This window comes from Acyrthosiphon pisum, chromosome X (genome assembly GCF_005508785.2).
Source record: "Acyrthosiphon pisum isolate AL4f chromosome X, pea_aphid_22Mar2018_4r6ur, whole genome shotgun sequence".
Lineage (NCBI taxonomy): Eukaryota > Metazoa > Arthropoda > Insecta > Hemiptera > Aphididae > Acyrthosiphon > Acyrthosiphon pisum.
Window position 1 is genome coordinate 45,165,016 of NC_042493.1, and position 14,605 is coordinate 45,179,620.

The 14,605-nt window shown below is 27.6% G+C and overlaps 1 long non-coding RNA gene across 8 annotated transcripts in view; it reads right to left on the bottom strand.

Annotated features, from left to right (window-relative positions):
• Positions 1-6,568: 6,568 nt before the first annotated feature.
• The window catches only part of LOC100571891, an 81,585-nt gene continuing 73,548 nt past the window's right edge, over positions 6,569-14,605 (bottom strand). For 3 of the 8 annotated variants that reach the window (XR_001679951.2, XR_118939.4, XR_510944.3), the window contains exons 3-5: positions 14,270-14,440; positions 13,667-13,771; positions 11,345-12,150 (exon numbers count right to left, since the gene is read on the bottom strand). This is a non-coding gene — a long non-coding RNA (uncharacterized LOC100571891). Of the gene's footprint in view, positions 6,667-11,332; positions 12,151-13,666; positions 13,772-14,269; positions 14,441-14,605 lie in introns of those variants that run through there. The other 5 variants (XR_003838913.1, XR_510945.3, XR_510946.3 and 2 more) reach the window with 5 other exon arrangements.

Below are 14,605 nucleotides of genomic sequence, written 5' to 3' on the forward strand. Positions count from 1 at the left end.
AATCCTGTATTACATTTTCATATCTTAGATTTAAAAAGAAAAATTTTTATGAATTTATAACTCGAAATAATTTGCAAATTTTCGTGATTTTCCCATATTTTGTCATTTTTTGAACTTTAAATGCTTATAAAAAAAAAACTGTGACTAACGATTTTTAATATTTTTCATCTGCCTTTGAAACAATATACTAGGAGCCTTCTATTAAATTTTCAAGCTTTTTTATCCAACAAATAAAATTTTATTGATATTTTTAGAAAAAAAACTAAAAAAAAATGAAAACTGACAATGTCCGTAAAGAGCTCAAAATAAGTCAAAATATTTTGAAAATTTTATCGTGTATAGAAAATGGAAATGTAAACATTCAGTCAAAATTTCATGCATCCACGGTCATTTTTTTTAAAGTTACACCAAAAACCAAAATCGATTTTCTCGAAAACAGATTTTGCGTAAAAATTCCCGTTTTTCCTTAATTTTTCTTTTGTTTTTCCCGGCGCTTTTGAAAACTACTGGGAAATTTAAATTTTGACCTCCCCAATGCACCAACGATATTCACTTTCTGATCGAACAAGATACTGAAGTTGAAAATCGTAGCATTATTTCGACTACTTATCGTGTACACAGACACAAAAAAAATAAAAAAATAAATAAAAAAATAAAAAAATAAAAAAATAAAAAAAAAATAAAAAAATAAAAAAACACACATCATTGTAAAATCAATACATTCATCGTTCCACTCAGAATCTAAAATGTGTCACGATCGATCCCTCGTACATATGTTGTGGAAAAAAAGAATATTTTGTCAGAATGCAAATCGAGGTGATCGTTGCGACGTATTGTTGGAATTAGAATCGTATGTTTGAGTGAAAATAAACATTTTTTCATGATCACAATATTACATACTGACATGTGCGTGCGAGAGCCCTCCGTACTACTACAATAATTATTTCCCGCATGGACGCCACACACACTAATAATAATAATCATTTACGACTAACACATAGATCTCGGGCGGTGACGATGAGATTAGAAATTGCCCTAAAAGATTCTCCTTAAATCGATGCCATAGCGAGGCCCCAGAACAGTGTATATAATACAACACAAGAATGTGACAAAAGTACCTATATTCAGCTGACCTAGTGGCGCAATATATTATATTATAATATACAGGTGCTGGTTTGAAGTGTAATTCCTTTATATATAATATACGTATGTGTAGTACAGTCAAGGGGCCTCCAGGATTCTAAGGAACATTTTATAGGCAACTTCTTATACATTCGGCAATCAGCCTTGTTGTATTAGTCGTAAATTATCGTAAGTTGTAGTAACCCGTATAAAACAATATTTCACTCACCACTCTCCGCCCTACCGTCCCGTAATATTTTATATTAGACGTCGGTCACAGCAGTCATGCGGTGCCTTCTTGAAAGAAGTCAAGATTTACGTTTATTGATTGCGTCTGTTTATAATAATAATAATATCAAAACATTTCCGCGTAAAAAAAATATATCAGTCACTTATTATACGGTAACGTCTTATTATGGAAGTGTCTTTATAATATTATTATTATTAACTACGCGCTAAAGGTAATCTATTAATTAATGTACGAATTGTATCGCTAAATAATAACATAGGTATTGTATAATGATTAATGACAACGGCCAAGTACATGAAATATAGCAAAATAAATACAAATCATTGATATACTTAATATGTAAAACAAAATTAATGATAGTGTAATCAAGATTGTTAATATTTTTCATCTGCCTTTGAAACAATAAATTAGGAGCCTATGGTGTGTAGAAAATATAAATATAAACATTCAGTCAACATTTCATGTATCTACGGTCATTTCTTTTAGAGTTACACTTACAACAAAAACCAAAATCGATTTTGTTGTTGGGTAAAAAAGCTTAAAAATTTAATACGAGCCTCCTGATATATTGGTACAAAAGCAGTTGGAAAATGTTAAAAATACAGTCACCATTTTTTTACAAACATTTAAAGTTTGAATTTTGACAAAATGTCATGAAAATGTGCAAATTATTGTGTATTATAAATTCATAAAAATTTTATTTTTAAACCTAAGATTTGAAAATGTAGTAAAAGCTTCTTCATAAGTTTGTCTCGTGTTATAAAAAAAAAAAATTTCAACAAGACAGTCAAATTAAATTTTTATGAGAGTTTGAAATTCATATTTTTACAACATTGGATATTCACTCGATTTTTGCAGCGATTTTCTTATTTTATTGTAATTCAAAAACGAGTAACTTACAGTAGATCTATGAAAATTTAACTGAATGTTTATTTTTTCAATTGCTATACACCATACAATTTTGAAAATATTTTGACTAGTTTTGAGCTGTTTACGGACGTTTTAAGTTTTAATTTTTTTTTTTTACTATTGTAAATAAAATTGTATTTGTTGGGTAAAAAAACCGTGAAAATGTATTACAGGGCTCCTGATATATTGCTACTTTCAAAACAGTTGAAAAATATTGAAAATACCTATATGAACAACTTTTTTTTATAAGCATTGGAAGTTCAAATTTAAAACTTAAAATTATTTTGTAGTTAAAATTTTATAAAATGTTCAACCATTATAGTTAAGGATTGAAAATTAAAAATAAGGTACCACGTGAGTATGTTAAAATACATAAATTACTGTATTCACAATAATCATCAAATAGGTATAGGTACTTAGTAATATCATAGGCAGGCTGACTGACTGTCTTCGCTCAGAATAATTTTTCTTATATGTAGGTACAATGATATTATAATATTGGATTCAAATGTAACACAATACATTACAGTGACTCACATGTACTGTACAGCAGAGTGACACCCACTTGAACACCTTTATTTTTGTTTTTTTCGAAGCTTCTAAAAGGTTATAACCTCTCAAAAGTACCAACTAGATACACTTTTTTTATCAGATTTTTACGTATTTTAATGATGTAGGTAATTTAAATGTTAGAATTTACCAAAATTATTTTACAGTGTAAGTATTATTATGTTACAACTTACAGTATCTACACTATAAAAAAAATACTTACTGAGTTTTATCTACATTTGGTTGGTCCGCGGTGTGGTGGTTTCTAATTGAATTTATAAATCCTCCGTGTTTTTTTCTTTTGGATGGTGGAATTTTAGATTCTGAGTGGAACGATGAATGTATTGATTTTACAATGATGTGTGTTTTTTTATTTTTGTGTCTGTTATTACGGTTTGGGGCAGTAAAACTGCTTCGATTTTCTTCAACAGTATCTTGTTTGATGGGAAAGTGAATCTAGTTGGTCAAAATTTGAAATTTCCAATAGTTTTCAAAAGCGCCGTGAAAAACAAAAGAAAAATTAAGGAAAAACGGGAATTTTTACACAAAATCTGTTTTTGAGAAAATTGATTTTGGTTTTTGTTGTAACAAATGACCGTAGATACATGAAATTTTCACTGGTTGTTTATATTTCCATTTTCTATACATGATAAAATTTTAAAAATATTTTGATTTGTTTTGAACTATTTAGGGACATTTTCAGTTTCCAATATTATTGATTTTTTTTTCTATGAATGTCAATAAAAATTTATTTGTTGAATAAAAATACTTGAAAATTTAATACAAGGCTCCTACTATATTGTGACAATGACATTTGAAAAATATTAAAAAATCCTTAGTCACAGTTTTTTTTTATTAGCATTTAAAGTTCAAAAATTGACAAAATATGTAAAAATCACGAATATTAGCAAATTATTTTGTTAAGAATTTGTAAAAATTTTTCTTTTTAAATCTAAGATTTGAAAATGGCGTAATACAAGATTCCTCATAATATTGTTCACCTTTATCAAAAAAAAATGTCTACAAGAAAGTCAAATTAAATTTTTATGAGCGTTTGAAATTCATATTTTTACAACATTTGATATTCGCTCGATTTCTCATGTAGCAATATTCTTATTTTATTGTTATTAAAAAACAAATGACTATAGATATTTGAAAATTTCACTGAATGTTTATATTAGCATTTTTTACACACGATAAAATTTTGAAAATAAGTTGACTCTTTTTGAGCTGTTTACGGATATTCTCAGTTTTCAATTTTTTTAGTTTTTTTTTCTATAAATATCAATAAAATTTTGTTTGTTGGGTAAAAACGCGTGAAATTTTAATGCAAGGATCCTGATATATTGTTACAAAAGTAGGAGTGGAGTGGTACAGGGTTACCCCGCGAAATGTTTGTCCACTTCTCCGCTCATCTAAACTTTGAATATTTATAACTCATAAACTACTCACCCGAAATTCGATTTTCATGTATCAAAATACTAAGAAAAATATTCTGCTTTGGAATATAAAATTAAAACCCAATGTTGTCATTCAAAAAAGTAAGAAACTTAAAAAATTATCAGGATAAAAAATATTTAAAAATATTATTTTTAAGAAAAACGTTGTTTTATAAGCGACTAGAAACTACGCGTGAAAAAATATTTTCAAAAAAATTTACACTTTTTGAAATAATGAGTGTTCAATGATAAAAGAATCACCCGGTAGTTTATTGCTGCTTTTTCAAAATCAGTTGTATTTAATATAAACCTACACGATATACGAGTGACAATAAAGATAAACATGATGTTATCGGAATCGCCCAATGTTACACTTTAATATTGGTAAAAATAACAAAAAAAAAGTAAATGATTAATATTATACATATATAATATGTATACACATATGTATATGCTTCGAAATGTAGCTGCCACAAATTTACAAGCGTCTAATCGTATAATGTACTATGCAATTTGTCATATCTCATAACTCGTAATAATAATTAATAATTAATATCTATATAAATTATTCGGCGTAAAAAGCAACACATATATTATAATATACTGACAAGATAATTTATCGTTGCACTGCAGACGATAAAAATATTAAAAAATATTAACTTCCTATTAAGTAAAGAACCGTGACGCTCGTGTATAAAGAAAATTTAAAGAAAAATGCATATATAACATACAATATACATATATATTATAAATAATATCATAAATCAATAATTATTTTATGTTGGTGTTATGAGAGAGAAGGCGTATTCCGTATGGTAATAATTGCGGTCGACGTATACGTTGGTCTTATAAGTAAATCTATATTAAATATTTCGTTATCATACCAACGCCAAAAAATAAAAACCAAAGTTTGTACGTATCTTGAAAACTGCGCCAATGCCTAATTGTTGTGGGCCTTTGATCATATAATTTTGTCCTACTTTACTTCAATAGTTGATATAGTGATATCTGATCTATACCAGACCACCGAATGGTTTTTTTCGATTGTAACGACCTCGTTTATATTAAGATATTTATAGTAATAACTTTTGGTGAGAAACTAATAAAAATAAGATTATAAACAATAAATTTATAATACGGTAAGGCGCCTCTATTAGTGGCTATTATTTAAGGGGAACAATTTAGGCAATTTATAAAATATAATTATATTCTATAGCAAGGGTTCTCAACCTTTTGAGGTCCACACCCCCTTTCAAACTATTTTATGAGTTCACGCCTCCCCCCTCACTACAATAAGATTGATGTATGCATAATATTTATATGTAAACTATACTTTAATGTTGTTTATTGGATTAATATGAATACAACTTCAATGAAAAAAAATTATAATTTAAAATTAAAATTAACTATTATTAAATATACAATTAACATTTTTTTTCAACATTTTCACGCCCCCCCTGCAATTTTGTCACGCCTCCCTAGGGGGGCGCGCCCCCCAGGTTGAGAACCACTGTTCTATAGAATCTTGTCTTCGCCGCCTGTAATCTTTGTGTTAGTCGTAAAAGATTATTAGTGTGAGTGTGGTTCTATATGTGTAAAATAAAAAATTATTATTTGGAAGAAATTCGAACTCGATAACAATAGATTTCAAATCTACCGGCTGCGGGCGAACGGCCAATGTTTATTTTTCGTCAGCTTATAGGTCTAAATGCATGAAAAATTCGAAAAAATTCGGTTTAGAACCGTGTCGACTCTTAGTGGCTATTGTATAAAGGACAAATTTTAGGAAACTAAATATATTATCTCGTCACCCGCGGTCGCTGTGTTAGTCGTATAAGCTCGTAAATGATTAGGTATTAATAGTTATTATAGTGAGTGTAGATTCCTTACACAGCTTCGGGTGAACGAGGCGACTACATTATATAACACACGTACGCACATGTACAGTGGCAGCGGCATATGTCATCGAAAATATTTTTGTACAATTATACTTACGTGAGTACGCGACAATGAATAATGCCAATAAGCTGGCGAAAAATTAACACAGTTTTAGTCAAATTTTAATTTTGAAAAAAACATTGAATTCATTAGCTTCTAATTCCTATGTTTGGTATAGGAGATAGATTTACGATATTTTTAAAAGTTTATGTACTGCAGTTTCAAACGAAATTACTTAACTTCTCAAAATTAATATCTATATGTACGTACTTTAAAGGGCCAATGAGATAAAAAATTCAAAAGTTTTTCCTATACAAAACATAGAAAAGAGGCTAACATGATATACAAACATTAGTAGGTATTCAAAATTAAAACTGGAATACTAAAAGTATATTTATTTGTTATCAGCTCATAAGTCTAAATGCATGAAAAATCCAATCGCTTAGAGCCGCCATCCACCTTAAAAATATTAAAGATAGGTACATCATATAATATGTAGTCATTATTTTTTAAAAGCATTTAAAGTTCAAATGTTGACAAAACTCACCAAAACCTCAAAATTATGCAAACTTTTTATAGCTCAAAAATGATAACATTTTTAATTTAATTATACCTGTATAATATCAATGTGTACTAAATTATATAGTTGACAGGGCTGTTATGTTTATAATAGTGTAATATTCAAGGGAATATTGTATTATATTTTTGGTTTATTTTCAAAAATGAAAAAATACACCAACTCTGATGGTTGACAATTTGACATTAGGTATTATATTACCTATATAGTTACAAATATTTTAAAATATATTATAGGTAGTAACTATTCAATATTTTTATACCAACCATTTTGCATGATTAAATTTGAGATACTATTTTAGTATTTTATATAGTTGACATTACTATAGAATTTGTATGTATAGATGGTGCAACAATAATTGTTTAACTAATTAATTTTAATAGATAGGTACTCTCAACTTAAAATATTGTTTGATACAACTAAATAAATTGTTACGTTAACTGAACATTATCCACCTAGTTACTATAACAAATATTTTTCCACTGAACTCCACAAAATAAATTGTAATCAATTTTGGGATAACTTCTAACAAAATAGGTAGCTTACAAACAGTTCATTATTTTTATTTTAACATACCTACCACCATCAAGGCTGAGCAAGATAACGGTTTTTTTTTTACTCGTTAAGTTAAGTTATTTTAAAATAATAAAATTAAGTCAAGTTAAAAGCTACTCGTATTTTTTTTCGTTAAACTGTGAAGTTAAAAGTTAACATTGAAAAAAAGGTAACATAACTTAGTGTAATCTTGAAATTTGCTAATTTCTAAAAATAAAAAAAATTTCAGAGACATAGTATGGTTTGTTAGATTTAGCGCGCTCAACAAAATTACTGGGGAAATTTAAAATGATCATCAAAGTAAAAACCCATTCGAAAATTTGTATTATTCTTCTGACGAATTTTTACTTAATTTAGATACTTTTGAAATAAAATTAACTCAACGTTTATTTTGAGAAAAAAAGTAACTTATTAAGTTAAAAGTTAATTAAAAAAAAAATAACAAGTTAATTAATTAAACGTTTTAACTTAATTTTAACTTTTAATTCGTTAATGTCCAGCCTTGCCCATGAAATAACTACTTACTATTATAGTATTATTGTATAACCGTATAAATCGTAATATTGATAACAATTCATTTTTTTTTCTTGCCAGTTATAATAAAGGAAGGTCTTTTTTGCGTTTTAATTAAATTCCATGTAATCAAATTCATAATCATTGAAAATTCTCACGTACAACATCATAATTATTATTCTGTATAATGATGGTAATTAATAATTATATATTATTCGTTTTAGTTAATATAATTAAATAATCATAAATAATGTTAGTAATAATATATTAATTACAAAGTTCTACACTCGAATGCCTGAATATTTTAGTATTGAATTTAATTTATTCGAGTTTTGAGTGTTATATATACAATTATAACGGTGGCTATTGGTAGCCGGGTTTGGACCCGACAGGAAGAAACAACCAAACCTAACATAAAGTATAATTTAAACACCTCACGCGACGACTACACTATGGCGAGGATTGGAGGTGAAGTACATGGTACTCAGGGCAATGCAAGTAAATCATGGGGAATGGTGGCCCTGTGGTCGATCCGGTTTATTGGCTTGGTGTAATTACCACAGGGTACAATATTAATAGTTGGGTAGCTTAATGACTAACTTAATGTACTAGGTATAATTATACACGGTAAAGCACGATTGAGCATAAAACGATCGAGCATAGACCTTTTTAGTAGGTAACACGATTGAACATAGAATATTTTATGCGATGTTGCCAAAATTTTGTAATTTATTATTTTCACGTATTATTACAACAATTATTATTATATCTGAGGCGAGCCGTGAGCCGAGCCCCTCAGCTTTATCGACAATGTTATCAATTAATAAATTAGTTCCGGAGTACTATTCCGGACTACTATTGAGACTATTGACTTATAAATATTTTGATTTTACTATTTTCATAAGTCATAACTATTATTATTATTATTTCATTATTAGCAAATAGATCTATATACTGTATTATAATGTGACTACAACTATTGAGACTATTATTGATTTATAAATATTTTGCATTATGTGACTAGGTATATTACATATTGACTATGAAAACATGACATTTTTTTTTCTTTTGTATTTCAATTTCCTTTGATACGCCGACAATTTATGCTCAATCGTGACGCAAAAAAGGTGTTTTATGCTCAATCGTGTCTCGGCCATTAAACATATATTATACAGCTGGTGTCATGAGTTGATGGAAATTTGAGGATGATGCTGGTCTCGATGTCCTAGGCGGCCTCTCACACAACGTACACGTTGCTGGCGGACTTACGCAACGATCCGTGATGTTGATTCATTAACGACGTGAGTTCTTGTCAAAATGACAATACAAAATAATAATGAATTTTCTGGGTACATGGACCACACGGTACAGGTTTTACAATAATATTAATAATCACATAACTTTGTGTGTGTACCAAAAGGGTACTAAACCAAAAACGTAACAGACATAAAACGATGTGAGCTACAATAGCGGAAACGAGACGATATAATATAATATGTGTAAAAAGCAATAATAATTTATAACAACAAGGGCGTTGGCCGCAAAAAATAAACAATACAAATCTTAGCAAGTGATACGAATAAATGATAATATGAGGCAAACGTTGACCAATAGTTATTCACACAGAAAGCGAAAGCAAAGATATTAAATACACATAACAATTACAATAATAATTTAAATAATTAATGGACGGAGTGGAGTAGGTATTGACGAGAAGGGAGATGTCGCCGTCGCGCAGAGTCGTGTCCCGCGATTAGCTAATTGCTTTGGCGAGAACAGTTGTTGTAGGTGCTGTTAGGAACCACTTCCAATCATGTAATACTGTAGTATAATATGCAATGCTATAATATGTATAATGTAGTATACCTATTAAGCGTTATTTATTATAATATAATATTTCATTATGCGCAATAATTCCATGAACTAATCGCCCAACGAGGACGGGAATGTGCTGACACAACCCTTTTGGTCTATATACAAACAGAAGCCGTGTCCTACGCTAGACGAACAGTACAGTGCTGACTATCATCAATAAATTAGACAAAACGTCATATAAGAGCATACAATTTGTAAACTTTCCGAAATCCTTCTTTAATAAAATCATCTTTTCCTGAAGTGGTGTAATCTTTTCACAAAAAAGGACCGTTGCAAAACGTTATCAACATTTGAGAGCAAAATTAGGTACGACTGTATGAGATCAATAGTATAAATCCAGGTATTAATAATCATCAGATAAAATTAGTTTGTGTTCAATTTATTCAAGTTAATATTAATAAAATAATGTATTAATGTTTAGGTGCTACCTTTATATAATTGTTTTAGTAAAAAATGTATGCTTTTTGGCGATTAAATCGATACCAAATTAAAATTAATATATTAATATAAGATATTGATCGATCAGAAATTTAGGGAGAAATATTGTGCAGATGGGAACCCGCAAGCAGATTCGTTGAATGACTAAAATTAACAACCAAAAATGTTCAAGTACTTTTAAGTCCGATTTTTTGTACCTATAGGCATAGGCGTGCGCAGACTTTTTTTACAGGGTATGCCACTATATGTCTAAACATACCTAGCTCAAAACAAAAAATAACTTCCCAAAAACTCTTAATGTCTTAAGGTACAATTAATAACGTGCCATATTTAGCGAAATGAAATTAACATGCGTTTTACTTAGCTTATTTATTGGTTTAAGATATTTTAATTTGATAAGTTTGTACTGTGATTTCATTCCAATGAAGTAACAGTATAGAAACCTACAGCCATTTTATCATATTATAATAATATAATAATGACCAAAAACGATAATCTAATTAATCGAAATTCTTTTATTTTTTATAGATGTAGGTAGTCCCCCCTGCGCACGCCTATGCCTATATAGGTAAATAATATATGCGACGTAAATTATATCATAAAATATAATATTGTCCCCCGATCCATCGCTTATCCAGCCTACAACTGCTCATACTACGGCAACATTCACTCTAAATCACGATATCATATTACTAAAATTAAAGCGCGTTAATTATTATTTCTAGTCACGTAACAATGATTTATACAAATAACAAGGTACATATTATCAACAAAAAATTAGTGATATCCCAATAAAAACACTCCGCCAAACTCCGTGTAAAAAAACACTAAGTAGATATAAAAAAAACGGCTCTAAAAGTTGTGATATCAATTTATAGTAAAGTCTTATTCCTATTTTTTTAAGTCTTATTTTTATCTTATTTTATTTAAAGTCTTTGAACTATACATTTAATTTATGTTAAAAATTTCAAAATACTATTGCTTAATGAGTAAGTAGGTACATATATAGTTGCTATAAATACTATCATTAAAAAAGGTATATTATATATTATATTATATAATATTATAGGTATATTGTAACCAAGTATTTTAAAGTCGCCAAGCTAAGTTAAATTATTTAGCAGACTATTTTATCATAAATGATATCTATAGTTCAAAGACTTAGTTATAAAATTATAATACAACTTTTAGAGCAATTTTTTAGACAGTTTATTATTTTTACATTGACTTTTGTTGCAGGGATATACAAAATATATTGAATTTTAGATCACACCATCTTGTTAAACAAGTAAATATACAAAAGATTATGAAAAACAAAAATCTGAAATAAGTTAAGTTATTAAAATCATTATGTAAATCAAACTACTTTTACACGTCAAACATGGGCGGCTGCTCACTTGTCGGCTCTATGATTCATTATTTATCGATAAATAATAATTTTTTTGACTTCGGATTTTTACAAAAATATTTTTTATTATTTCGACCACAATAATACATCATTAACCTTAATACTAAAAAGTGTTGTTAGGTCCTTTAATATGAATATATTATAATATGATTTATGGTATAATGCAATGTATACCTACCTACATTAAATTATGTCTTTTGACTTGTACCAGTTGTACCTACAGTATAGTATTTTTAAAGGTTTTTGTTTAACTTCGTATCTCGCCAGCTAGGTTGTCTGTCTGTATGTTTGTCCACGCTATTTCTCAAAAACGGCTAAACGTACAAAAATAAACAAAATATAATATTCCGAATTAGGATAAGGTTTAATCTATTGTACGTGACGAAGAGCTTTTTCTAAAATTTGGTTGATGGCCACCGCAGCGCATTACGCGCGACGTGCATCATTCACTGAGGCGGCGGCACGGGGTTCGTAATACAATCCTCCGAATGACAGTGTAGTCAAATATTCATATTGACTGTAGACTGATTAACGTTCATTTAGAAGTCCAAAACTCCAAAGTAAACAGTCACTTTATCTAAAAATTTGATTTACAAATTAATTGGTTATTTAGAATTATTCCAAAAACAATTTAATACAAAATATATACAATTTCTAATTTAAAATTGTCAGTGTATATATATAAAAAAAAATGTCATGCTCTAGATACCTACCTACCTACTTGTAACGCATAAGTCTTAAATATATAAAAAAAAAAAATCTTAAATTATTGACTAGAACAAAAGTTATTTCATTTGTCAGGTTTTGCTGTTACATTCTATATAATATACATATTATATTATATTATACCTAACTTATAAAGTATGATGTGATTATATTTATAATAAATTGTAATATATTAAACTAAAACTAATACTACAAACCGTAGTGATAGGAACCTAGTTGTAAAAGGTACGTGTCATAATGTAAATGACTTAAGTGATTTGCTTAGAAATAAGATATGGGCCACTTAATTCGTGTTTCAAGTAATTTTATTTTATAATTAAAATAAATAATACAAATAAAAACCATAACGTTAAATAGGTAATAAAACTGTTTCTGTCATTCTGTCTGGGGCATGAAATTTGAAAATAAATAAACTACACCTTTACGCATTAAATGAAATCACAATAAAAAATATATATAGAAATGTAAAAACATTCATTGAAAAACAAATCTTAATAAAAATTACAAAAATGACCATATATTATAAAATACTGCTCATCATAACTTTAAAACTTTTTATGCGCTAACAATTGGTTTATAATAAAATAATCACTTAGTCTGTATTTATCAAAGGTAAAAATTAAATTACGGTATTAACAGAATAACTGTGCGGATTTTATTATACATTCATATTTAAACATATATTTTAACTAATTTATAATTTGTAATAATATAATGATTTATTATGATCATATTTATATCAATAAATAATCTATAAACATTTAAAATTAAAAAGATTTCAAAGTAGTGTATTTGTATAGATTTAACTAAACCACACAACTAGCGATATTAAATTTGTTTATTAGAGATTATTTAATGTACATAATAATTAATTTAAAATTTAAAAGTTTAAAGATATCAAATTTGACTATTATTCTGTTATGAATGTTTATGAGACTCATCATTGATAATTCCTAATTTTTGACAGTTTTTCTTTTCATAATTCAACTGTAAATAGATTAATTAAAATATATAAGTACCTAATGATATTGTTATCACATTTTTCAATTACTAATGGCTCAAAGATAAAATTGTTTATAACTCAGTGGAGCATTTGAGTTAGTTTTATGGTGTGGTAGAAATTAAAAACCTTCTACCACAGGGCATTAACCTTATTTATGAGCATTTTGAAAATTTATTTTTTATAAAGCTGTATAACTTCAGATCACAGGGATGATTATTTACCTGTATTATACAACTAAAAATCCTCATATATCTCAGCTACTCAATTAAATAAATTATTCAATGCAGGACTACATTTAAAATATATATTGTAACTATTGAAGTTAAATTGTAAATATTTTTAACAAAATATATTAACTGCTTACTTTTTATTTGAGATGTGTGGGAACATGTTGGCATTTATAGGTGTTCCATACCATGAAACATTTAATATTTATTGAGTTTAGTATTAGGGCTAAGAACTGCACTCCCTAAAACAAACAAAAATTGAAAAATATACATAACTATTAAATAAAATAATATTCTTAAACAACTGGAGAGTCATAAGGAAAAGCTTAGTACATTAAGACTCTTTAGAGACTGATCATCATGCAATTATTTAATATCTGTCTCAATACATTTACCCGAATTTGGACTTTATTTTGTAGTCTAAAAATATATTAGGCATACACTATACAGTTCAAATTAATGTTACATTACCTTGTGACTTGTATTTTTTTTAAATCATTTCTTAACATTTTATTGTGTATCCAGCCCAAAAACATATTTATGTAAAAAAAAGCTATTATAAGTAATTTGAATAAGAATGAATATTATAATTCAAAAATAAAAATACAACAAAAAGTAGATAAAATAATCTTATTCCTCTTTAGTATGTACTTAGTTTATTAAAATCGACCAGATAAAATATTTTATTAAATACAAACTGTGTACTATAAACCTTTTTCTAACACTTATGAATTACTTACAAAAACATTTAATGCAGACAATTTGTTCCACTAGTAGTATATTACATGCTTCAGTATACTTTAGTATTCGAATCCAACATTTTAAAATTTTTTTAGAATTTTCAATCAACTGTTTTTATTGGTTTGGAAGCATATTACAGTACAAGGTTGTGTTGTATTCTACATTGACACCTTAAAATAAACAGTTTCTTAAATTATAATGGATTATAAAATAATTTATAACATTACAAATTATCATTATATAATATGTGCAAATTATTATGGCATAATTTTTTTAGCATTGCAGCATTAATTTTATAATGGCGTACAGATATGCCATCCTATTGTTAATATTGG